The sequence below is a fragment of the Macaca fascicularis genome, chromosome 3 (genome assembly GCF_037993035.2).
Source record: "Macaca fascicularis isolate 582-1 chromosome 3, T2T-MFA8v1.1".
In the NCBI taxonomy this organism is placed as follows: Eukaryota; Metazoa; Chordata; class Mammalia; order Primates; family Cercopithecidae; genus Macaca; species Macaca fascicularis.
Genome location: NC_088377.1, coordinates 177,185,098 through 177,211,120, shown reverse-complemented (window position 1 = coordinate 177,211,120; position 26,023 = coordinate 177,185,098). Strand labels below are relative to the sequence as shown.

Below are 26,023 nucleotides of genomic sequence, written 5' to 3'. Positions count from 1 at the left end.
TGGTGCCTGCAAAGCTCTTTTCTAGAACAGCCAGATTTCCCTTTGACTTGTGTTAGGGAGGTTCTTCCACACTATGATGTCATAACACCTTGCACACCCCCTGTCAAAACACTCCTCACATGTTATGTAATCACTTGTTTGATTGTCTTTCTCCATAGTCCAAAAGTTCTAGAGGCAGATGCTGTGACTATCTCATTCACCACTGTATCTCAAGCACCTGGCTCAATGCCTGGACCATACTAGTTGCTCAATGCACACTTGTTGTATTAGTCAATTTTCACGCTGCTGATAAAGACATACCAGAGACTGGGCAATTTACAAAAGAAAGAAGTTTAATTGGAATTATAGCTCCACGTGGCTGGGGAAGGTCTCACAATCATGGGAAGGCGAAAAGCACTTCTTACATGGTGGCAGCAAGAGAAAATGAGGAAGAAGCAAAAGCAGAAACCCCTGATAAACCTGTCAGATCTTGTGAGACTTAATCACTATCACAAGAATAGTATAGGAAAGACTAGCCCCCATAATTCAATTACCTCCCCCTGGGTCCCTCCCACAACACGTGGGAATTCTGGGAGATACAATTCGAGTTGAGATTTGGCTGGAGGCACAGCCAAACCATATCACTTGTCAAACCATATAACTTGTCAAACTTACTAACACTTGTGAGTGTTAATCTCACAAACACTTCTATAATGTTTACTATGTGACAGGCACTGTTCGAAGAACAAATTTTAAACAACCCAATGAGGTACGTACTATTTTGCAGATAAGGAAACAGAGGCCCAGAGAGGCTGAGTAATTTGAACAAGGTCACACACTAGTAATAAATAGCAATGTTAGGATTAAAACAGGCAGTCTGGCTCCATTGTCTATGTTCTTAACTATTAAGCTGAATGAATGAATAAACAAAGAAATGAATGACATATCTATCTTTATGCACCATATAATGTATATCATCACTATGAGATTATTGTTATTTAGGCTTTCACAGTCAATTTGTTTTTCTAGTGGCCTCTTGATGGCTTCCTTTTTGGCTTGGGTTTATTTTTCACCAGCCTCCCCCAGTGGAAAGATGATGAACATTACAATTGCAACTTGGCTGGATGAAATACCACATATTTCTGTCTCAGTTACTCTGCTTTTTATTTAGTCTCTACAGATGTCTCAAGGTGGAAATAGTTGTCTAAATCTTCGGAAAATAACTGAAGAACTGGATTCTCATAGCATTGCTTGATGTCGGTAGAGTGCCAAATGGGGGGAAAAAGAAAGGCTAAGAGAATTATTTTATTTTCAAACTTGTAGCATTATTTTGCTGAAATTTCTATGATCCCAAGTAAACTGTGAAAAGTATTCAAATAAAATTAAATATATATATTTAAGATATTTAAACAGAAACTTCTGCTATGACCCCCTCCCCTTCCCTTCCCTCCCCTCCCCTCCCCTCCCCCTCATCTTCTTTTGAGACAGAGTCTCACTCTGTAGCCCAGCCTGGAGTGCAGTGGTTTGATCTCTGCTCACTGCAACCTCCGCCTCTCTGGTTCAAGGATTCCCCCACCTCAACCTCCCAAGTAGCCATCACGCTCAGCTAATTTTTGTATTTTTATTTTATTTTATTTTCATTTGTTTTTTATTTTATTTTTTTGAGACAGAGTCTTGCTCTATTGCCCAGGCTGGAGTGCAGTAGTGCAATCTCGGCTCACTGCAACCTCTGCCTCCCAGGTTTAAGCAATTCTCCTGCCTCAGCCTCCTGAGTAGCTGGGACTACAGGCGCGTGCCACCACACCCGGCTAATTTTTTGTGTTTTTAGTACAGATGGGGTTTCACCATGTTGGTTAGGCTGGTCTCGATCTCCTGACCTCATGATCCACCTGCCTCGGCCTCCCAAAGTGCTGGGATTACAAGCGTGAGCCACTGTGCCCAGCCTAATTTTTGTATTTTTAATAGAGATGGAGTTTCACCTTATTGGCCAGGCTGGTCTCAAACTCCTGACCTCAAGCCATCTGCCCACCTCAGCCTCCCAAAGTGCTGGGATTACAGGCATGAGCTACTGTGCCTGGCCATGCTGTGACATTTTCTATAGTCTTTTACTTACTTGATTTGTTCTACAAAAGCTCATGCCATGAAAAAAATTGCATAGTTTGGAAACAGATTTGCTTGAATACACAAGGTTGTTTTTTCTTTTTTTAAATTTTCAAGTCTCTTTACTGGTATTTCAAGGATTTAGAATAAGAAGAATTGCACAGAACTGTGCTCTCAATGATAGAGCAAGAGTTAGCATTACCAGCTTTATATTTTCTTCTACTTTATTCTCATCAGAGGATCTGAAACCTGCTTGCAGCATGTGGGCCACTTCGATGTGTAGCACGGACCCTGGTGCCTCTCCAGGGGCTCAATAAATACTTGTTGAATGAGTGAGTGAGTAACATAGAAGGGAAGATACCGTTAGATAGCCAAGCCCTAAATGCAGATCAGCCTCTCCAAATAGATTAAAGTGAAACCCCAAATCCTGTTTATCCCAAAGTTTTTGTGGCAGTCAAACTGAGAGTAGAAATGAAAAAACATCTAAATTATGAACCAAATCATCCTTAAATAGAGTGATTTTTCAAGGTCTTTCAGATGAATCATAAATTATCACCGTTTTTGTCTATGTCTCTGGATTTTCCCCCAGTAGAAATAATTTATTTTGGTACCATATTGAGCACATAGTGAAAAGAATGTCTCCCTCACACCACTTCCCCCTAGCCAAGATTCCATTTCCAGAGGCATCGCTATTGCTAGTTTCCTGTGTCTTTTATTTTATTTTATTGGAGGCAGAGTCTCGCTCTGTTGCCCAGGCTGGGGTGAAGTGGCACAATCTCTGCTCGCTGCAGCCTCTGTCTCCCAAGTTCAAGCGATTCTCGTGTCTCAGACTCCTGAGTAGCTGGGATTACAGACACAAGCCACTACACCCAGCTAATTTTTTGTATTTTTAGTAGAGACGTAGTTTCACCATGTTGGCCAGGCTGGTCTTGCACTGCTGACCTCAAGTGATCCACCCACCTTAGCCTCCCAAAGAGCTAGGATTATAAATGGGAGTCACTGTGCTCAGCCAAGTTTCCTGTGTATTCTTGTGGAGATATTTGTTGTATATACAAATTTCTTCACAAATAGTGATAGACCATACACACATCTATCCCCCTGCCTTTTCACTTACCAGGATGTGTTGGACATGGCTCCATACAAGTACATATAAATCTGTGTCATTCTTCTAAATGACTACACAGAATTCCATTATATGCATATACCATAATTTCTTTAGCCAGTATTCTATCAATGGACATTTAGACTTTATATTTTGCTATTGTATATAATACTGAAAAAAACAAACCTAAACATACTGACCACAGATATGTCAGGGGAAAAATAACATTAGATAAACACTGAAAAAGAAGGTCTTTGAAACTTTGTTTGGAGTATTTATTTCCAAATCTTTTAAAAATATAGGCTGGGCACAGTGGCTTACACCCGTAATCGCAGCACTTTCGGATGCCAAGGCAGGAGGATCGTTTGAGCCCAGGAGTTAAAGACAAGCCTGGGCAACATGGTGAAACCCCTGTTGCTGCAAAAATTTTAAATGAGCCAAACGTTATGGTGCATGCCTGTGGTCCCAGCTACTGAGAAGGCTGAGGTGGGAAGATCGCTTGATCTTGGGAGGTCGAGGGTGCAGTGAATTATGATCCACTGCAGTCCAGCCTGGGCAACAGAGTGAGACTCTATCTCAAAAAAAAAGAGGCCGGGCGCGCTGGCTCACATCTGTAATCCCAGCACTTTGGTAGGCCGAGGCAAGCAGATCACTTGAGGCCAGGAGTTCAAGACCATCCTTGCCAACACGGCAAAACTCCATCTCTACTAAAAATACAAAAATTAGCTGGGTGTGGTAGCAGGCTCTTGTAGTCCCAGCTACTTGGGAGGCTGAAGCAGGAGAATCGCTTGAACCCAGGAGGCGGAGGTTGCAGTGAGCTGAGATGATGCCATTGCACTCCAGCCTGGGTGGCAGAGTGAGACTGTCTCAAAAAAATTAAAATTAAAAAATTTTAAATGTAGTAATTTAGAGGAAAGAATGAAACAATGGAAATGAGAGGTTTGTAACATGCAAAAGAAAAGTGAATTTTTGGGAATGATTTATTCTCTTTACGAGCAGGATTGTTCAAGAGTTAAGTGAAGTGTTTCAATAGCAGGATAAGATGGTTGAAGAGAAATAACTTTAGCTACAGGTGCACAGATTTTTCGAGTGTAAAAAGGCCCTAAAGGTGAAAAAGATATAGCATAGTACAGGACTGCAAGTTTGAAATGATTAAGGCTGGGAGAAGGGTCTTAGTCATGAAAACACAGGTTCAAGCAGTGTTACAGAGAAACATGGCAAAGAGAAAGGTAGAGAAAGCCAGCGAGAAGGAACTAAGGGTAAGTAGGGATAACAAAGAAATGCAACTATTCTGAAAGATGTCTATACAATGATGGACCTAAAAAGGGTCAGCATGAAACCCATGGAAGCCCATTTGCAAATATGATTTTGCACCTCAGTCCATGGTCAACCCTGATTCTTCAATTCCTCAGCCAGAAGATTCGGAGGATTATCAGCCAGGGGAAGATGGGAGCAATAAAGAGGGTAGTCAAGCAATATGCTACTGGCTGGGCACTGTGGCTCACACCTATAATCCCAGGACTTTGGAGGCCGAGGTGGGCAGATCACTTGAGTTCGGGAGCCCAAGACCAGCCTGGCCAACATGGTGAAACCCTGTCTCCACTAAAAATACAAAAAGATTAGGCAGGTGTGGTAGTTCACACCTATAATCCCAGGTACTCAGGAGCCTGAGGCAGGAGAATTGTTTGAACCCGGGAAGTGGAGGTTGCAGTGAGCCAAGATCGCTCCACTGCACTCCAGCCTGAGAGAGTAAGACCTTGCCACACACACACACACACACACACACACACACACACACACACACACACACACAAAGGCTGGGCACGGTGACTCATGCCTATAATCCCAGCACTTAAGGAGGGCGAGGTAGGTGTATCACCTGAGGTCAGGAGTTCAAGACCAGCCTGGTCAAAATGGTGAAACCCCGTCTCTACTAAAAATACAAAAAGATTAGGCAGGCGTGGTAGTTCACACCTATAATCCCAGGTACTCAGGAGGCTGAGGCAGGAGAATTGTTTGAACCTGGGAGGTGGAGGTTGCAGTAAGCCAAGATCACTCCACTGCACTCCAGCCTGAGAGAGTAAGACCTTGCCCCCATCCCCCCTCCCCCCCACACACACAAAGGCTGGGCATGGTGACTCATGCCTGTAATCCCAGCACTTAAGGAGGGCGAGGCAGGCGGATCACCTGAGGTCAGGAGTTCAAGACCAACCTGGCCAACATGCTGAAACCCTACCTCTAGTAAAAATACACAAAGTATCTGGGCTTGGTGGTGGACACCTGTAATCCCAGCTATTTGGGAGGCTGAGGAAGGAAAATCTCTTTAACCTGGGAGGCAGAGGTTGTAGTGAGCCGAAGTCATGACACTGCAAGCCTTGGTGACAGAGTGAGACTCTGTCTCAAAAAAAAAAAAAAAAAAAACAAGCTACTGAATTTTGCCTGCCTTTGTGAACAGATAAAGTAGAGGTATGACATAAGCTCCAACTAGAATGGTCTTTCTAGGACTCACAGTGAGTGATGTAAGGAGGAACAGCTAGCCAGGCTTTATTTGGGGTAGCATGCGACAGATATAACAGTGCCACTGTTCAAGCTATGCAGAACAGTGGTGATGGATGTGATGCCAGGGACATTTATCCTGATATCCAGACTTCTCCAGCTGCCAGCCCTATGGTTCCTGCCTGTTTTCCAAGCCTGATTCTCCATTTCCCAACCAATTTTGTGAGTCATCCAATATCCTTCTAATAAATTTATTTTCTACTTATGTTAGCCAGGGTCTATGGTTGTTCTTTGCATTCAAGAGCGCTGGCTGGAACAGTGAACAGGAAGGTAAGCAAGCAACTTCAAATGGACCCAGCCTCTGAGAGAATTAAGCACAGAGGCAGAGATCCCCATGGAAGGCCAGAGAAGCAAAAAGCAAGGCAAAGGTAAATAAGGGCTGCACTCTTCTCTGCAGATTATATAACTTTCTTTCCTTCTGATGAGGATATCAGGGCTGTCCGAAGAGACCTATCTGAATGCTCTTCTCTCCAGCAAATGGGAGCTGGTTGGGTGCAGAAGAGGGGAAGGGCAAAGAGTTAAGAGGAAACTAATGATGGTATCCAGGATAAAGCTACTGAGTTTGATCCAACTCTCCAAAGGGAGCTTGGTGGAGAGGCGACAAAAGGTCCATAACTTGGAAATGGTAGAATACCATGAGCAGGCAGAGAAGTGATTCTTTGTGACAATAGCACAGTGTGAGTCAAACCTTTTGCACTTCACCCATTAGCAAAAGGAGCTCATTTTCTTTGCCCGCTACCATATCCTCCATGATGCCTGATACATTGTGGGTCTTCAATCAGTATTTGTTGAATGAATGAAAGAACTGTGATTGGATACCCATTATCAACCGGCACATGCCTTCTATCAGGGACCTCCATGTAGGCATGATGGAATGACATTTGGGGTTTGAATCCATATCTAACTCTGAAGCCCACATTCTATGTTATATAGTCTATTTCCTAGACTTCAGCAGGAGGAATTGTTCAGAATTCAAGCTGTGTAAAGCACCCATTGCAACTTCTGGTGCTCACCACACTGTCACTTGGCCCTGATTGCTACCTACTCCCTCTCTGGGCATCATCATGGTGGATATGATGCATTTTTCAAGGTGCCAAAGTTCTTCTGAATTCTGGGTCATTGTGCTTTAGATGTCATGCTTTATGAATGAGTATTAAAGACATAAAGCTTGTATACTAATGTCATACACAGATTTTAGGAAAATTGGCCTTTCAATGTTGACTCATAGTTCACATGGGTTTATGGAGGGGGCTGAATGGGGACATAAATCTGAGTAATAAACTGACTCAGTGTCATCTCCTGCCTCTCCAATGACTAAGGCTTTGTTACAATCTTGTATGTCAGGCAATATCCTTGCCTAGAGATTCATCTCTCAGGAGATTTCTTGGGATCGTCCACAAGTAGACTTCTGTTGGTTACTCCTCAGTCTCTCAGAGGTCTCCGACTTGTCCAAATCCCAGGAGCAAAATGCAAATGAGATTCTCCTTGGTGTCCTTTGGGATCAAGTTCGCAGTTTCAAACATATGTAATACTTTTTTTTTTTTTTTTTGAGATAGGGTCTCACTGTCATCCAGGCTGGAGTGAAGTGGCATGATCATAGCTCACTGCAGCCCCAAAATCCTGGTCTCAAGTGATCCTCTAGCCTCAGCCTCCTGAGCTAGGACTCACAGGCACATTACACCATGCCTGGCAATTTTTTTTTTTTTTTTTTTTTTTTTTTTTTGTGAGAGTCTTGCTCTGTCGCCCAGGCTGGAGTGCAGTGGCGCCATCTCGGTTCACTGCAAGCTCCACCTCCAGGGTTCATGCCATTCTCCTGCCTCAGCCTCCTGAGTAGCTGGGACTACAGGCACCCGCCACCATGCCCGGTTAATTTTTTGTATTTTTTTTAGTGGAGATGGGGTTTCACTGTGTTAGCCAGGATGGTCTCAATTTCCTGACCTCGTGATCCACCTGCCTTGGCCTCCCAAAGTGCTGGGATTACAGGCGTGAGCCACCACGCCTGGCCTTTTTTATTTATATATTTATTTTGTAGAGGCGGGGTTGTGCTATGTTGCCAAGCTGGTATTGAACTCCTGGCCTCAAGCGATCCTCTCACCTCAGCCTCCCAAAGTGTTAGGATTACAGGAATGAGCCATTGCTACTCACTTATATATAATAAATTCTTTTTAATTCCCATGCAATAAAAGCAACAAGATGAAAACTTTTTCAATAGGGCCTGAGATTCTGCATGTCTACCAAGCTCCCAGGTAGTGCCAGTGATGCTGGTTCATGGAATACACTTTGAGTTGCAAGACTATACCCACACAGCTAAAAAAATCTATTATCCATTGTTTCTCTTTGACTCTCATGGTGCTTAGTTCTTTGTGCCATCCGATTCAGTTCTCACTTCTTCTCCTTCCTCCCAAACTCTTCCATGGAGTCCTTTAGTATTTCTACTCCGTGATCAACAAATACTCTCAACATCTTTCCAGATCATTCTCTTTCTTTACTGCCCTTAACTAATATGTACGTGTATTCCAAGAACACTACGTCACCATAAACAGAAGGTGCTTCTTTCTTTTCTTTTCTTTTTTTTCTTTTTTTTGAGATGGAGTTTTCCTCTTGTCACCCAGGCTGGATTGCAATGGCGCAATCTCGGCTCACCACAAATTCCACCTCCTGAGTTCAAGCAATTCTCCTGCCTCAGCCTCCCAAGTAGCTGAGATTAGAGGCACATGCCCTCATGCCTGGCTAGTTTTTGTATTTTTAGTAGAAATGAGGTTTCACCATGTTGGCCAGGCTGGTCTCAAACTCCTGACCTCAGGTGACTCACCCACCTTGGCCTCCCAAAGTCCTGGGATTACAGGTATGAGCCACTGCGCCTGGCCGAAGGTGCTTATTTTCTTATACCCCACATACTTTGGGAAACAGAGATAGCATGGTGTTCTTCTTGATCTTATTTTTGCTTTCAGGCTTTTATCAATTCTTCCACAAGCACAGTGGTTCACACCTGTAATCCCAGCACTTTGGGAGGCTGAGGCAGGAGGAACACTTGAGTTCAGGAGTTAGAGACCAGCTTGGGCAACATGGTGAGACCCCATCTCCACAAAAAAATTTAAAAATGGGCTGGGCGCGGTGGCTCACACCTGTAATCTCAGCACTTAGGGAGACTGAGGTGGGTGGATCACCTGAGCTCAGGAGTTTGAGACCAGCCTGGCCAACACGGTGAATCCCCGTTTCTACTAAACACACACACAAAATTTAAAAATAGCTGGGCGTGGTGGTGCATGCCGGTAGTCCCAGCTGCTAGGGAGGCTGAGGTAGGAGGACTGCTTGAGCCTGGGAAGTTGAGGCTGCAGTGAGGCGTGATTGTGCCACTGCACTCCAGCTTGGGTGAGAGAGTGAGATCCTGTTTCAAAAAATAAATAAAATGTTTAAAGTAAAATAGTAAAAAATACTGTTTCTTCCTCTCGTAAACCTGTTTCTTCAGAATTCATGACATTTGGCTATATTATCCTCTCCTTCTACTCTTTTTGTTTGTTTCTGAAGTACGGTGAGTGGTACAATCACCAATCACAGCAACCTCAAATTCCTGGGCTCAAGCGATCCTCCTATCTCAGCCTCCTGAGGAGCTGCTGGGACTACAAGCACATGCCACCACACCCAAGTGATTTTTAAAATTTTTTGTAGAGGCTGGGTCTTGCTTTATTGCCCAAGCTGGTCTTGAACTCCTGCAGTCCTCAAGCAATCCTCCCATCTTGGCCTCCCAAAGTGCTAGGATTACAGGCCTAAGCAACTGTGCATGGGACCTCTCTCTACTCTTTAATGTCATCTACATTCCTGGTCTTTCTCCCTCATCCACTTGCCCATACTGTTGTTTTGCTATCCAAGCCAACTCCTGTCACATGACTTCTCAGTTCCTTGACCTCCTCACCTCAGTGGTCATTTTCTTCATTCCACCTGAGCCACTCCTCCCAAAGTCACACCTGGTTATGACTAGAAACTGCTGTGGACCCAAAGGTGTGTGAGCTAACTGCAGTCCCCAACCCCAAGGGTGTGTGAGTTAACTGCGGTCCCCAACCCTAAGGCAAGCTTTTTTTTTTTGTGGGGGGGATGGGGTCTTGCTAGGCCACTCATGCTGGAGCACAGTGGTGCAATCACAGCTCCCTATGGCCTCCATTTTCTGGGCTCAAGGGATCCTTTGACCTCAGCCTCCCATGTAGCTGGCACTACCATACCTGGCTAATTTTTAAATTTTATTTTTAGAGACAGTGTCTTGCTGTGTTGTCCAGGCTGGTCTTGAATTCCTGGGCTCAAGAGATCCTCCCAACTTGGCCTCTCAAAGTGCTGAAATTACAGACATGAGCTGGCCTCACCCCTTGCTGGTCATACCTGGCCAGCAGGTTTTCTTGAAGGAACATCTGTGTAGCAAAACTTCATGACTGTCACTGTCCACCTCTTATACTGCACAGATCCCCTTTCCCATGTGTTTAGGGAACAACTCCCCTCCCAATTTCCTGTGGGCCTCTCTTCCTGAAGGTAAACTTAGATGATGGGGGTTAGTGGAAAGAAATACAGAAACTATTAGGGGTTGCATACGGTCATGGAGCTGTAACAGATTTTTCTCTCTTTCCTTCACTATCCATTCTAAACTTCTCTTATCCACAGCCCTCATCTTGGCTGGTCTTAGAGGCTCTCCAGAAGGTGTAATTAAAATCTTAATTACAGAGGCATTTGAGTGCTTTATAACTATCACCTCTTCAGGCCAGGACTGCTGTATGTGACCACTCTCAATTAAAATTGGGCAAGGAAGCATCAAGATGATGCCCAAGTGTTCCACAAGTATACTCCCATGTCTCTTGTGTAAAAGTAGTCCATATCCCCCTGCTGATCAGGTCAATCATCCCCGCCGAGATGGTAACTCTACTTTTTTTTTTTTTGAGACAGAGTCTCGCTCTGTCGCCCAGGTTGGAGTGCAGTGGTGTGATCTTGGCTCACTGCAACCTCTGCCTCCCAGGTTCCAGCGATTCTCCTGCCTCAGCTTCCTGAGTAGCTGGGACTACAGGCGCACACCACCACACCCAGCTAATTTTTTTAAATTATTATTATTTTTTAGTAGAGGAGGGGCTTCACCGTATTGGTCAGGCTGGTCTCAAACTATTGACTTCATGATCCACCCGCCTCCATCTCCCAAAGTGCTGGGATTACAGGCACGAGCCACCGTGCCTGGCCCTTTTTTTTTTTTTTTTTGAGATGGAGTTTTGTTCTTGTAGCCCAGGCTGGAGTGCAGTGGCGCTATCCTGGCTCACTGCAATGTCCGCCTCCCGGGTTCAAATGATTCTCCTGCCTCAGCCTCCTAAGTAGCTGGGATTACAGACGTCCACCACCATGCCTGGCTAATTTTTGTATTATAGAGAGATAGGGTTTCACAATTTTGGCCAGGCTGATCTGGTCTTGAAGTGCTGACCTCAAGTGATCTGCCCGCCTCGGCCTCCCAAAGTGCTGGGATTACAGGCGCAAACCACTGTGGCCCGCCTGAGATGGTAACTCTTCTTAACTGTTGGTCCCCGGTCATAAGGGGTTCAAAGTGCACTGGTGGCAGCAGTAGCTTATAGTTCAATGGTACCCTTGCTATTTCCTCTGGCAAGCAGGTGACCTTTTTGGATACTAGGACCTATAACCCTCTAGAGCCCAGCATCACCGAAGCACAAAATCCCCAGTAGGTCATTGGGAGTGAGGGAAAATGGGGCCACTCCTGCTTTCACCCTCATTTCCTGGACCCACATATTTTTAGTGAGGACACTATGCCACATGGACTCTGATTTAATGTTTATACTGCATCTGGAAGGATGGCATCCTACTCTTACAGTGTACTGTCTCTAAGTTGGTGCTTTTCCAGTGCTTTATGTAGCTGAATGGTGTGGTAGATTCAAAGGTGAGGCATCTGGGATTATCCATTATCTATGCTTTCTGCAGCAGGTTCTTTTCGAGAGACATATGAGTGGTGCACTTCCATGGCTAACATGATATTCAAACTGTTAACTCTGAATTCATACACAGGGAAAACATCTTTCAAAAATTATGTCAAAGTAAAGCCCTTTTCAAGCTAACAAATGCTGAGAGAATTAATTGACAGAATACCTGCATTACAAGAAAAATGTTTTTTAAATTTACATTTGAGACATTTGAGCTTTTTTTTTTTTGAGACGCAGTCTCACTCTGTCGCCCCAGGCTGGAGTGCAGTGGCACGATCTCAGCTCACTGCAAGCTCCGCCTCCCAGGTTCATTCTCCTGCCTTAGCCTCCCAAGTAGCTGGGACTACAGGTGCCAGCCACCACACCTGGCTAATTTTTTTTTATTTTTAGTAGAGATAGGGGTTTCACCACGTTAGCTGGGATGGTCTCGATCTCCTGACCTCGTGATCCACCTGCCTCGGCTTCCCAAAGTGCTGGGATTACAGGCATAAGCCACCACACCGGGCCACATTTGAGCTTTTTAAGGGATGGAGTCTCATTCTGTCTCCCTGGCTGCAGTGCAGTGGTGCAATCATAGCTCAAACTCCTGACCTCAAGCAATTCTCCTGCCTCAGTCTCTTGAGTAGGGATTACAGGTGTGAGCCACCATACCTGGCTAATTTGTAATCTGCATCTGACAAATTACAAGAAATGTGAAAGTTATTTGAGCTGAAGTATGATACCTAACAGACATTTATATATCCATATAAACAAGTAAGAGCTCAACGTACGAAGGTAACATGAAGGTAACTGTAAAATACATGTTTTTTCTTATTTTAAAAAGATAATTGGGCTGGGTGCGGTGGCTCACGCCTGTAATCCCAGCACCTTGGGAGGCTGAAGTGGGTGGATCACAAGGTCAGAAGTTCAAGACCAGCCTGGCCAACATAGTGAAACCTCGTCTCCGCTAAAAAATACAAAAAATAAGCCAGGCATCGTGGCAGGCGCCTGTAATCCCAGCGACTCGGGAGGCTGAGGCAGGAGAATTGCTTAAACCTGGGAGGTGGAAGTTGCAGGGAGCCAAGATTGTGCCATTGCACTCCAGCCCAGGCAATAGTGTGAGACTGCCTTAAAAAAAAAAAAAAAAAAAAAGAGAGAGAGAGAGATAATTGATGTCTAATGCAAAATAGTAACAATATATTGGAGCTTTATAACTTGTGTAAAAGTAAAATATATGACAAAAATAGTATGAAGATGGGGAAGAAGGAATTTAAAATACACTGTTGTAAGATTCTTATACTATATGTGAAATGGTACAATATTATTTGAAGGTAGGCTGTGTTGTATTAAGAATGTATTAAAGATGTAAACTCTAGGTCACCACTAAAATGTGTGTGTGTGTGTATATATATATATATATATATTTTTTTTTTTTTTTTTTTTTGAGATAGGGTCTTGCTCTGTCACCCAGGCTGGAATGCAGTGGTAGGAACATGGCTCACTGCAGACTCTACCTTCTGGGCTCAAGTGATTCTCCTGCCTCAGCCTCTCAGTCTCTTGAGTGGCTGGGACTGCAAGTGTGTGCCACCAAGCTTGGCTATGGTTTTTATTTTTTGTAGAGCTGGGGTCTCGCCATGTTGCCCAGGCTGATCTCGAATTCCTGGGCTCAAGTGACCATCCCACGTTGGCCTCCAAAAGTGCTAGGATTACAGGTGTGAGCCAGTATGCCTGACCTAAAATAATTTTAAAAGAGCTATAACTAATAAGCCAATAGTGGAGATAAAATAGAATAAAATATACCCAATACAAAAGAATGTAGGAAAAAAGGACAAAAAAAGGATGAGACAAATAGAAAACAATTAGCAATATGGTAGATTTAAATCCAACCATATCAATAATTATATTAAGTGTAAATGGTTTAAACAGCTCAATTAAAAGGTAGTGATCAGGCTGAGTGTGGTGGCTTGAACCTGTAATCCTAGTATATTAGGAAGCTAAGGCAGGAGGATCACTTGAGCTCAGGAGTTTGCGACCAGCCTGGAAAACATAGTAGGACCTTGTCCCTACACAAATTTTTTTAAAATTAGAAAATAACAAAATAAAAGACAGTCACCATCAGACTGGATTAAGAAGTTAGACTCAATATATACTGACTATAGTAAACACTGCTGCCCCTTCAGCCTGGGCCCTAGAATGAACACATATGGCTTTCTTTCCTTTCTTTTACCTTTTTGGGAATCACTGGGCATCTTGAATCAATGAATTGAGGTCCCTCATCAGTTCTGGGAAACTCACAGTCATTATCTCCAAATACTGCCTCAACTCCATTTTCTCTCTCTTATCTTTTGGGATACTAACTATACTAGACCATTTCTCTGTATCATATATATCTCTTGTTCTCTATTTTGTATTTTACTTCATTTTATCTCTATGAGTTTTACTATGAATAAACCTTCTACCATCTAGTTCACTAATTTTCTTTTCAGTTTTGCCTAATCATCTGTTAAAGTCGTACACTGAGTTCCTTTTTTAAAATTTTTTTAGATGGAATCTTGTTCTGTCACCCAGGCTGGAGTGCAGTGGTGCGATCTCGGCTCACTACAACCTCCGCCTCCCGGTTCAAGCGATTCTACTGCCTCAGCCTCCTGAGTAGCTGGGATTACAGGTTCCTGCCACTATGCCCAGCTAATTTTTGTATTTTTAGTAGAGCTGGAGTTTTACCATGTTGGCCAGGCTAGTCTCAAACTCCTGACCTCAAGTGATCTGCCTACTTGGCCTCCCAAAGTGCTGAGATTACAGGCTTGAGCCACCACGCCCAGCCTGAGTTCTTAATTTCGGTGATTACCTTTATCAGTTTTAAACTTCTAGTTGGATCTCTTTCAACTCCGTAAAGTCACTTTTAATAGTTTCTAGTTCCTTGCAGAGATTTTAAAGTTTATCTTTTGTCTACGCTAAAAGAGAAAATGTAATTGTTTTACAACTTTTCTCTAGTAATTCTAATACTTAGTGTCTCTGTGGATTTTGTTTTCTGTTGTGTTTTTGTTTGTTTTTTTGGGCCCTGATTTGCACTGTCTTGACTTCATATATATTCCATAATTTATTGATTCTTGGACTTATTTTATTTTATTTTATTTTATTTTGAGATGGGGTGGGGTACAGTAGAACAATCACAGTTCACTGTAGCCTTAACCTCCTGAGCTGAGGTGATCCTCCCACCCTAGCCTCCCAGGTAACTGGGACTACAGGTGCATGCCACTACGCCTGGCTAATTTTTGTACTTTTCTTATAGAGACAGGGTTTCACGATGTTGCCTAGACTGGTCTTGAACTCCTGGGCTCAAGTGACTTTCCTGCCTTGGCCTCCTAAAGTGCTGTGATTAAAGGCATGAGCCACTGCGCCCAGCTGACATTTTATTTTAAAATTTTCTTTCAGGTATACTTTAAAAGCTAGGATAATATAGGTTCCTCCAGGGAATTTTTGTTTCCTTCTACCAAGAACCCGATGGTGCTAGTAGTCCAAGGCAATGCTACAATGCCAGTTACCAACATTACTCTCTAAAGTTGAGTTACTATCCTTCCTTTTAATTTTTTTTGTTTTTGAATTTTCTGCATTGCCTGAGGACCTACCTTTATTTTCTTTTTTCTTTTTTTAGAGACAGGGTCTCATTCTGTCACCCAGGCTGCAGTGCAGTGGCGTGATCATAGCTCACTGCAGCTGTGAACTTCTGGGCAATCAATGATCCTCCTGCCTCAGCCTTCTGAGTAGCTGGGACTATAGGTGTGCCAAGGTGCTCGGCTAAAATCTGTTTTTGTTGTTGTTGTTGTTGTTGTTTGTTTGTTTTGAGAACGGGGCCTCTCTATGTTGCCCAGGCTGGTCTGGAATTCCTGAGCTCCAGCGATCCACCTGCCTTGGCCTCCCAAAGTGCTGGGATTATAGGCATGAGCCACTGTGCCCAGCCCCCTTACTTTCTTAAGTAGGGCATTTCAGGGTCCCAGTCCAGGGCAGAGAGTCCCCACCTTCAGCATGTGTTGACCTCCAACTCCTGTTCCTCTAGCCTCAGTTTCCATAAAGCTACTCATTTTCAGCTGCTCCCCTTAGACTAGCAAATGGCTCCTGGGTAAAAGCAGTAGTATATTTAAAGAGAATATTTAACAACGAGGGAGATCTTTATCTTTGGCTGCCAGAGGATTTTTACCTTTGGCAATTGGCAGAAGGTAGCCTTGTCTCTCAGATGCCTTTTTTGGATGACCAAATGCCCCTTGAATGGAAATCGCTTCAATTCACTTATTTAAGCTCCAACTTTTTTCTCATTTCAAGGCTGACTATACTTTTATGTCTTTTTTTGAGATGGAGTCTTGCATTGGCACCCAGGCTGGACTGCAGTGGCGCAGTCTTGGCTCACTGCAAGCTCCGCCTCCTGGGTTCACGCCATTCTCTGGCCTCAGCTTCTCGAGTAGTTGGGACTATAGGTGCCTACTGCCATGCTGGGCTAATTTTTTGTACTTTTAGTAGAGACGGGGTTTCACTGTGTTAGACAGGATGATCTCGATCTCCTGACCTCGTGATCTGCCCTCCTCGGCCTCCCAATGTGCTGGAATTACAGGTGTGAGCCATGGCGCCCAGCTATTTTTATGTCTTTTATGCTTTTTAGTAAATGCTTCTGGTATTTATCCAACCTCTTGTTAGTTATCTTTAATGAAAGGATAAAGGACTTATATTTAATGATCTTCAAGAGCCAGAAAGTGAAGACAAATCTGGATGGTAGTGGAAATTCATTCCTTTCTCTTTCATTATTGTGGTAGTTAGTGTTCAGTAAATATTCACTCATTTCCCTCACCCTCCAGGAGAGAACTCTATTTCCCAAGTATTATAATGTTGAACTTGGCCATGTAACATACCTTGACTGCTGAGATGTTACCAAATGTGGTGTAAAGAGAGGCTTAAAATACGTTTACAAGGCCTGGCGCGGTGGTTCATGCCTGTAATTCCAGCACTTTTGGGAGACCAAGGCAGGTGGATGACTTGAGCTCAGGAGTTCAAGACCAGCCTGGCCAGTATGGTGAAACACCATCTCTACTAAAAATACAAAAATTAGCCGGACATAGTGGCAGGTGCCTGTAGTCTCAGCTACTTGGGAGGCTGAGGCAGGAGAACCACTTGAACCCGGGAGGCAGAGGTTGCAGTGAGCTGAGATCATGCCACTGCACTCCAGCCTGGGCGGCAGAGTGAAACTCCATCTAAAAAAAAAAAAAAAAAATTGCATATTTGGGCTTGCGTTTCTGCACCTCTGCCATTGCCATGTAAAGAGCTTTCCTCAGGAAGCTGCTGCCTCTTGACCTTGGACCCCAGAATGAACACAGATGAAAGCAATCCTGAGCCTAACCCACAGAGAGGAGCCAATCCCAGCTGGACTTACAGCTTGAAGCAGAGTCGCTGAGATGAACCCAGCTTAGATCCATTGACCCTCAGCTCACCTGCAGTTGGAGAGAAAAACTGACTATGTTTTAAGCTATTATATCTTGGGGGTAGTTATTACACAGCACTTTTGTGGCAATAGCTAATCAGACAAGTAGCCTAGCAAGAACCTGCTTCAGCAGGTCCAAGAAAAAAGAGTATTCTCAGAATCTGAACTCCAGGAGCTGCTCCTTTCTAACAAGGTTATTCCCAACCAGGAAGTTCTCATTCTTATATAATTGCCTACTCCCTATTTCCCATTCTCAGTAGGTAGGTAAAACATCACAGAGTGCGGTCTATCACCTGGAATCGCCCCTTTTTTGGGAGGGGAGTATACGTAGCCTATTTATGGAAGCCTTCAGATGTGTCTCTGTGGGATAATAGGGAATAATGCTTTGCTGCATCTCTGCCAGTATCTTTTCCCCACTAAATCTTATTTTACATTTACACTACGCAGCATTTGTGATGTGTGTTCTTCTGCCCCCTTCACATAATAAGAGAGAAATTTGGTCAGAATCACCTTGCATGCTCTTTATTACTGGAAGCCACAAATCCCGATGACTCTGTAAACACTCCTTACCAAGATTTAACAAGTCTTACTATTTAGTCATGTGTATTTTTCATATGGTTTTGTATTCTTGTGGCTGATATATAGGAATACTGCTGGTTTTCTTATGTTGATATTGTGAACTGAATTGCTTTTAGTTTTTGTTACGTATTCATATATTTTCCATACTGACAATCATTATATCTGAAAATAGTGAGAGTTTTTTCTTTCTTTCTAGTTTATAAATGTCTTCTTTCTTATGTCTTTTTGCATTGGCTAGCCCCTCTAGTATGCTGTTAAATAGTAACCATGATAGTAGTGAGTATCCTTGTCATGTTTTAAAGCAAATGCTTTTAAAATTCTGCTATGAAGTGGCTGGGTGTGGTGACTCACATCTGTAATTCCAGCACTCAGGCTGAGGCAGGCGGATCACTTGAGGTCAGGAGTTTGAGAGCAGCCTGGCCAACATGGTGAAATCCTTTCTCTACTAAAAATACTAAAATTAGCTGGGTGTGGTGATATGCGCCTGTAATTGCAGCTACTTGGGAGGCTGAGGCACAAGAAGCGCTTGAATGTAGGAGGCAGAGCAGAGGCTGCAGTGAGCTGAGATTGCATCACTGCACTCCAGCCTGGGTGACAGAGCGAGACCGTGTCTTTAAATAAATAAATAAATAAAACAATTCTATTAAGTGTTGTGCCTGGTTAATTTTTTTTTTTTTTTGAGACGGAGTCTCGCTCTGTTACCCAGGCTGGAGTGCAGTGGCGCGGTCTAGGCTCACTGCCACCTCTGCATCCCGGGTTCATGCCATTCTCCTGCCTCAGCCTCCCAAGTAGCTGGGACTACAGGCACTCGCCACCATGCCCATGCCTGGCTAATTTTTTATATTTTTTGTGGAGATGGGGTTTCATCATGTTGCTCAGGCTGGTCTCAAACTCCTGAGCTCAAGTGATCCACCTGCCTCGCCCTCCCAAAGTGCTGGGATTCTAGGCGTGATCCTTTATGCCCAGTCTAGGATTTTGTCTTTATCATATATTTTAATATTTTGTTCATCATGGTTTTTTTGCATTAATTTTGACTTTTCAAAATGTTTTATCTAAACATTATTGACCTTAATTACTGAGTTTTTAAATGTTTGCTTAAATTCTGTGCCCTAGGACCAGGCACAGTAGCTCATGCCTGTAATCCCAGAAATTTGGGAGGCTGAGGAGCGAGGACTGCTTGAGGCCAGGAGTCTGAGACCAGCCTAGGCAACAGAATGAGACCTCATCTCTATAAAAAATAAAAGACTTAGTTGGACATGGTGGTACTGCATGCCTGCAGTTAGGAGGCTGTGGTGGGAGGATCCCTCGAGCCCAGGAGTTCAAGATCTTAGTTACAGTGCTATGATCATGCCACTGCACTCCAGACTAGGCAAGACCCTGTCTCTAAATAATAATAATAATATATAAATAAAAATTTTAAAAATATTGTGCCCAAGGCAAATGCTTCCTTTCTCCCCTCACCTAGTCCCAGCCCTGCCCTGGTCCAAGCCATGCATTATCTCCAGACTGCACTTCTGTAGTAGCGTCCTTACTGGTCTCTCCACTTCTCCATTCACCACCTATCTCTGGTCTACTCCCCACCTGACAGCCACAGTGGTCTTTTGAAAAGTAAATTGAGTCATGTCACTCTCCAGCTTCAAATCATTCAACTCTCTCTTATCCAAACTTCACGTAAAGCCCTGCATAATCTGGATTTTACTTTCTTCCTTAACCTCATCCCCTACCACTCTGCCTTTGCGTTCTCTGCCCCAACTTCACAGGCTAACTTTCCATTCCTGGAATATGCTCGACTTATTCCTGCATCAGGGTCTTGGCACAGACCATTCATTAAATGGATAATCTCTTCAAATCCTTTTAATCTCAGATGAAGTCATCTCTTCAGAGAGGCTTTTCAATCTAAAGTAAATCCCTTCCTGATATTTCTTTTATCATTCTGTTCTTTGTCCTTCCTAATACTTTGACAATATAAGTAATTTGCTTATTATTTTACTTGTTGTCTGTCTCTCCTTTTCAACCCTAAGATCTCTGAGTTTAGTGTTTTGCTTACAACCACATAGCCAATATTTAACACTCAAATACTAAGTAAATGACTAAAACTAACTAAATAACAGGAAAAACTCCACAAAATCAATGGGTTTTTGGGGAAAAAAAAAGTCCCACGAATAAAGTGACTTTAGTATGTATTAATATTAAAGCAATCTAGCCATGACAAGGGTCATAAAATTGATCATTTCCTTTGGCTTAGTACAGGGGTGTCCAATCTTTTGGCGTCCCTGGGCCACACTGGAAGAAGAATAATTGTCTTGGGACACACATAACATATACTAACACTAAGGATAGCTGATGACCTAAAACAAAAAACATTACACAAAAAACTCATAATGTTTTAAGAAAGTTTATGAATTTGTGTTGGGCCACATTCAAAGCTATCCTGGAGCCCATTGTGGCCTGTGGGCTGCAGGTTGGACAAGCTTGGCCTAGTAGGTCTATATTTGAAACTATATCCCAAGAATGTAACTTGAAAATGACGTTATTTATTTAAAATATCTAGCTAGGTGTGGTGGTTCATGCCTATAGTTCCAGCGACTCTGGAGGCTAAGGCAGGAGGATCACTCAAGGCCAGGAGTTTGAGAACAGCCTGGATAGTATAGTGAGACCCCCATCTCCAAGACATACAAATCTAGGTCAGGTGCAGTGGCTCATGCCTGTAATCACAGCACTTTGGGAGGCAGAGGTGAGTGCATCACTTGGGCCAGGAGTTTGAGAACAGCCTGGGTATCATGGGGAAACCCTGTCTCTGCCAAAAAAATACAAAAATTAGCCAGATGTGGTGGTGTGCCCCTGTAGTCCCACCTACTCAGGAGGCTGAGGCAGGTGGATTGCTTGAGCCCAGGAGGTAGAGGTTGCAGTGAGCTGAGATTGCGCTATATTGCATTCCAGCCTGTGTGACACAGTGAGACCCTGTCTAAAAAAAAATTAAAATTAAAATCTATATATTAATAATTTTAAAAGGCTTAAAAATGGGAAACAATCCATAATTCTGGTTGCCCATTAACCCTCTCTTGTTTTTATTGTCCTCTTCCAGCCTAGATAAACCCAACTGTACATAGTTTCTTTGGCAGAAACCAAGCAAATAAGCATTATTAAGAAAAATCACTAAGTTGGGGTAAACATAATCACCATGATTTTTAAATTCACGAGTCTCAAATGAGAAGCCATTATTTCCCTGAAATCCTGCTGTTTTTCTGATGAAGTTGTTCTGCTTTCTACAGATGCTATTTCAATGTTCGCCATTCTCCTTTTACTAAAGGAGCCACTATCTACAAGGCCATTGAAGCCAGAAAATCTGAGAGTCATTCGTGAGAACTTCATGTGCAGTGCATCACCAAGTCCTATTATTTCAACTCCAAAAAAATATATCTTGAATTCATCACTTTTTTTTCCCCTTATCTTTACTGCTACCACCACAATCAGAACTACTGTCTGGATGATTGAAATATTCTCTTAGTTGTTCCATTTTCATTTTTGCCTTTATCCAATCCATTCTCCACAAAGCTGAGTGATCTATTTTTAAAAAATGTATAAAACTAATTCATATACAAAAAAATCAATGAAGCAATTTATAAAGAAAAGTATTTTTTTTCTTTTTTAAAATCAACTTCCTCAGGTTGAAGAAAAGTTTTTGTTTTTTTCTATTTTGTTTTGAGACAGGGTCTCTGTTGCCCACGATCACAGCTCACTGCAGACTTTGCCGACTCGACTTCCTAGGCTCAAGTGATCCTCCCACCTCAGCCTCTCAAGTAGCTGGGACTACAGGCACTGGCCACCAAGCCTGGTTAATTTACAAAGCAAATATGCTTTCCCTCTATGCCTATCTAATTACAATCCTCCCAGGTATCCAACACACACTAAATGTTTGATGTGAAATGAATCCTTCTATTCTTTTTTCTATTAATCTGCACTGGTTCTTTTTGTTTCTTTTTTTTTTTTTTTTGAGACTGAGTCTGGCTCTGTCGCCCAGGCTGGAGTGCGGTGGCCAGATCTCAGCTCACTGCAAGCTCCACCTCCCGGGTTCACGCCATTCTCCTGCCTCAGCCTCCCGAGTAGCTGGGACTACAGGCACCCGCCACTTCGCCCGGCTAGTTTTTTGTATTTTTTAGTAGAGACGGAGTTTCACCGTGTTAGCCAGGATGGTCTCGATCTCCTGACCTCGTGATCCGCCCGTCTCGGCCTCCCGAAGTGCTGGGATTACAGGCTTGAGCCACCGCGCCCGGCCAAGGTTCTTTTTGTTTCTAAAAAATGTATTACATTACACAATATATTGTTATAATGTATTTATTTATTCTTTACCTGATAAACATATCATGGACATTCCTCCAGGTCAATATGTCATTCTTTCTCTTTCTTTTTTTCATATAGCCATGTAATATTCCAGAAAATGGAAGTACTGAAATTAAATTTATAACTTTCACATTGATGGATATTGGGTGGCACTGTCTTTTCAAGATGTCAGTCAGATCATGACTGTTTCCTCCACAGGCTTTCCTTTTCCTGTGGAATAAGAGCTGTGTTTCCTACCTACAAGGGCCTGGATAATCTGGCCCTTGCCTTTCTTTATTTTTATTTATTTATTTATTTGTTTATTCATTCATTCATTCTTGAGACAGAGTCTCACTCTGTTGCCCAGGCTGGAGCGCAGTGGCATGATCTCGACTCACTGTAACGTCCACTTTCTGGGCTTAAGCGATTCTCGTGTCTCAGCCTTCCAAGTAGCGGGGACTACAGGTGTGCACCACCATGTCTGGCTAATTTTTGTATTTTTAGTAGAGATGGGGTTTCACCACATTGGCCAGGCTGGTCTCGAACTCCTGACCTCAAATGATCCACTTACCTTGGCCTCACAAAGTGTTGGGATTACAGGCATGAGCCACCATGCCCGGCCTGGCCCTTGCCTTTCTCTAAATTCACCTCATGCCACCCTTCCCCTTACTCATCATAGTCTGTACACACCTTCTGGTGAAGTGTTTTTGTTTTGTTTTTGTTTTTTTTTGAGACGAGGTCTCACTCTGTCACCCAGGCTGGAGTGCAGTGGCACAATCTTGGCTCACTGCAGTCCCAACCTCCTAGGCTCAAGCGATCCTCCCACCTCAGCCCCCTTGAGTAGCTGGGACAACGGATGTGTGCCACCACACCCGGCTTATTTTTTGTATTTTTGGTGGAGACAGGGTTTTGGCAGGTTGCCTAGGCTGATTTCGAACCCCTTGGCTCAAGTCTGCCTGCCTCTGCCTCCCAAACTGCTGGGATTACAGTCATGAGTCACCATGCCGGCTGTGGTGAGGTTTGTATTTTGAGATGGAGTTTCGGTCTTGTTGTCCAGGCTGGAGTACAGTGGCGTGATCTTGGCTCACTGCAACCTCCACCTCCCAGGTTCAAGCAATTCTCCTGCCTCAGCCTCCTGAGTAGCTGGGATGATAGGCGCCTGCCACCAGGCTTGGCTAATTTTTTTGGTATTTTTAGTAGAGACGGCATTTCACTATGTTGGCCAGGTTGGTCTTGAACCCCTAACCTCAGGTGATCCACCTGCCTTGGCCTCCGAGAATGCTGGGATTACAGGCGTGAGCTACTGTGCCCAGCCTGTGGTGAGGTTTTTTTAAAACCACCTCCTGTCTCTGCATATTCTCCACTCTTAACCTGGTAAAGACTACCCTCCTCTCCTCACCAATCTAAATTAGGCTCCGCTCTTAAACTTTCTCATAACATCCTTTAAACATCTTCTTAGTACTCACGACCAGTTGTAATCACATATATGAACTTCTGTTTATATGCTTGTATTTATTTATATGTATGATTATTTAATGTCTGCTTTTTCTACTAGGCATTATGCTCTATGAGGACAGGGACCATGTTTTGCTGACCACTGTTTTGCTATACCACCAGCATTGAGCACAATGCCTAAAGGTTTATAAACTACATTTATTAAGTGAATAGATAGGTTCCACACTGAGGAATCATTAGGTAGGCAAAGTAATACAACTGAATGTTTTTTGTTTTGTTTTGTTTTGAGACAGAGTCTCACTCTGTTGCCCAGGCTGGAGTACAGTGGCATGATCATGGCTTACTGCAGCCTCGACTTCCAAGCCCAAGTGATCCTCCCCTCTGAGCCTCCCAAGTAGCTGGAACCACAGGCAGACATCACCATACCCGGCTGTTTTTAAAATTTTATCTTTGTAGAGACAGAGTCTCCCTAGGTTGCCCAGGCTAGCTTTGAACTTCTGGGCTCAAACAGTTCGCCTGCCCCAGCCTCCCAAAGTCCTAGGATTACAGACATGAGTCACCACACCTGGCCTGATTTAATGTTAACTTTTAAAACCATATGAGAATGAAGTGTTACATACATAAGTCTATATGAAAGTATATAAACACACATATGCACACTTAAACATATGAAAACTGGCAATGTAGTATAGTAAAAGGAGTACTGGCCTGAGATGGTAGTGACTCTCACAATTGATCACCTAGGAACTGTCACCTTACTGCCAGTCTCAGTACAGGGGTGGCATTGCCCCCTAGTGTTGGAGATTTTATTTATAAGTGCTAGCAAACCATGACTTGACTGTATTTCTAGAATAGTCATGCTGAGCATTTACATATTGAAATACAAACAATTTTATTATAAATTACTATCTTCATATCATTTATATTATAAAAAGAATATCATTTTGATTTAAGATTAAATCATGTATATAGGTAGTTTATATACCTATGAATTTCATTTTAGGCTAACAAAGAGCATATTATAAAAACATTTATTAAATAAAGGAATGTTGACTAAGATAAGGTTGCCACTGGATTAGGTGATGCTTAAGATCCCTTCCAGTTTTTACTGTGATGATTCTAATCTTTCATAATGGGAAGGCTTCTTTTTATTTTGTTCTTTTCATTACTTTGTTTATATCCTACTATAAAATTGGTAATATATACAAGAAAAATAAACATACATTTTAAATAAAAACGTCAACCATATTGAATGTTTAGGCATTTAATTACCTAAAGGGAAATCCAAATAATTTCCCAAGTTTCCTTGCTAGGTAATCATTTCATGATTCTATAATTTCAAACTTTGGGTAAAATGTGACTTCATTACATATTTTAATTTTTACCCAAATAACTGTTGTCTCTAGGTTTGATAGTGAGGAAACGGAAACACAGAAAACCAATGTATTGAAAGAATGAGGCCGGGTGCAGTGGCTCACGTCTGTAATCCCACTACTTTGGGAGGCCGAGGCAGGCGGATCACCTGAGGTCAGGAGTTTGAGACCAGCCTGACCAACATGGTGAAACCCTGTCTCTACTAAAAATGTAAAAATTAGCCTGGCGTGATGGCACGTGCCTGTAATCCCAGCTACTCGGGAGGCTGAGGCAGAAGAATCGCTTGAATCCGAGAGGCGGAGGTTGCAGTGAGCCGAGATCGCGCCACTGCACTCCAGCCTGGGTGACCGGTGAAACCCCTTCTCTACTGAAAAACACAAAAAATTAGCCAGGCTTGGTGGCGGGCGCCTGTAGTCCCACTACTTGGGAGGCTGAGGCAGGAGAATGGCGTGAACCCGGAAGGCGGATCTTGCAGTGAGCGCAGTGAGCCTAGATTGCACTATAGCCTGGGAGATAGAGAGAAACTCCATCTCAAAAAAAAAAAAAAAAAAAAAAAAGGAAAAAAGAAATGAGGGCTTCTTCTTATGACATTGAGTTCATAAATTTAAAACTGCAACCTCTTTCCCTACTCCCCTTTCCTAAGTTTTTAAAATCGGTTATGACATACTATGCATTTTAATCACGTATTTTTTAAAAAATGCCTCCTCTCTCCTCTTCCTCATCCCAACATATCACTAGGATGGGGACAGGGAATTTTTTCTATTTTGCTCACCATTGTGTTCTCAATATATAGAAGAGTACCCGGCGGCCAGGAGGAGCTCATTGAGTATTTGCTGTATGAGTGGGTGAAGAATACATGCAATAAGCAAAAATTACTGCTTCGAGCGCCGCTTTCACCAGAGTTCTGGGATGCAAACGGGAGCGACCAGTACATTGACTGACGTTTGTGACTGATGATTCCTCAGTGCTCGTAGAGATTGTGGCTGCATTCATTGTTCTTGGGGATGTGCCGATGTGTGTAGAGTTTGTCAACTTGCACACAGCTGTGCTGGCAGGACAGCGAACTAACACTAATTCGCACAGAGGTCTGCAAATTCTCAAATTCACATCAACCGAAGCACGTTATTGTAAGTGCACGGGTCTTCCGTTCTCTTGGGTAAT

General features: G+C 43.2%; 1 long non-coding RNA gene across 1 annotated transcript; it reads right to left on the bottom strand.

Annotated features, from left to right (window-relative positions):
• Positions 1 to 314: 314 nt before the first annotated feature.
• LOC141409934 (uncharacterized) lies at positions 315 to 26,023 on the bottom strand. The gene is made up of 2 exons (XR_012432906.1): positions 25,635 to 26,023; positions 315 to 1,229 (listed from the first exon to the last, which is right to left on the bottom strand). It is a non-coding gene; the product is annotated as an uncharacterized lncRNA (long non-coding RNA).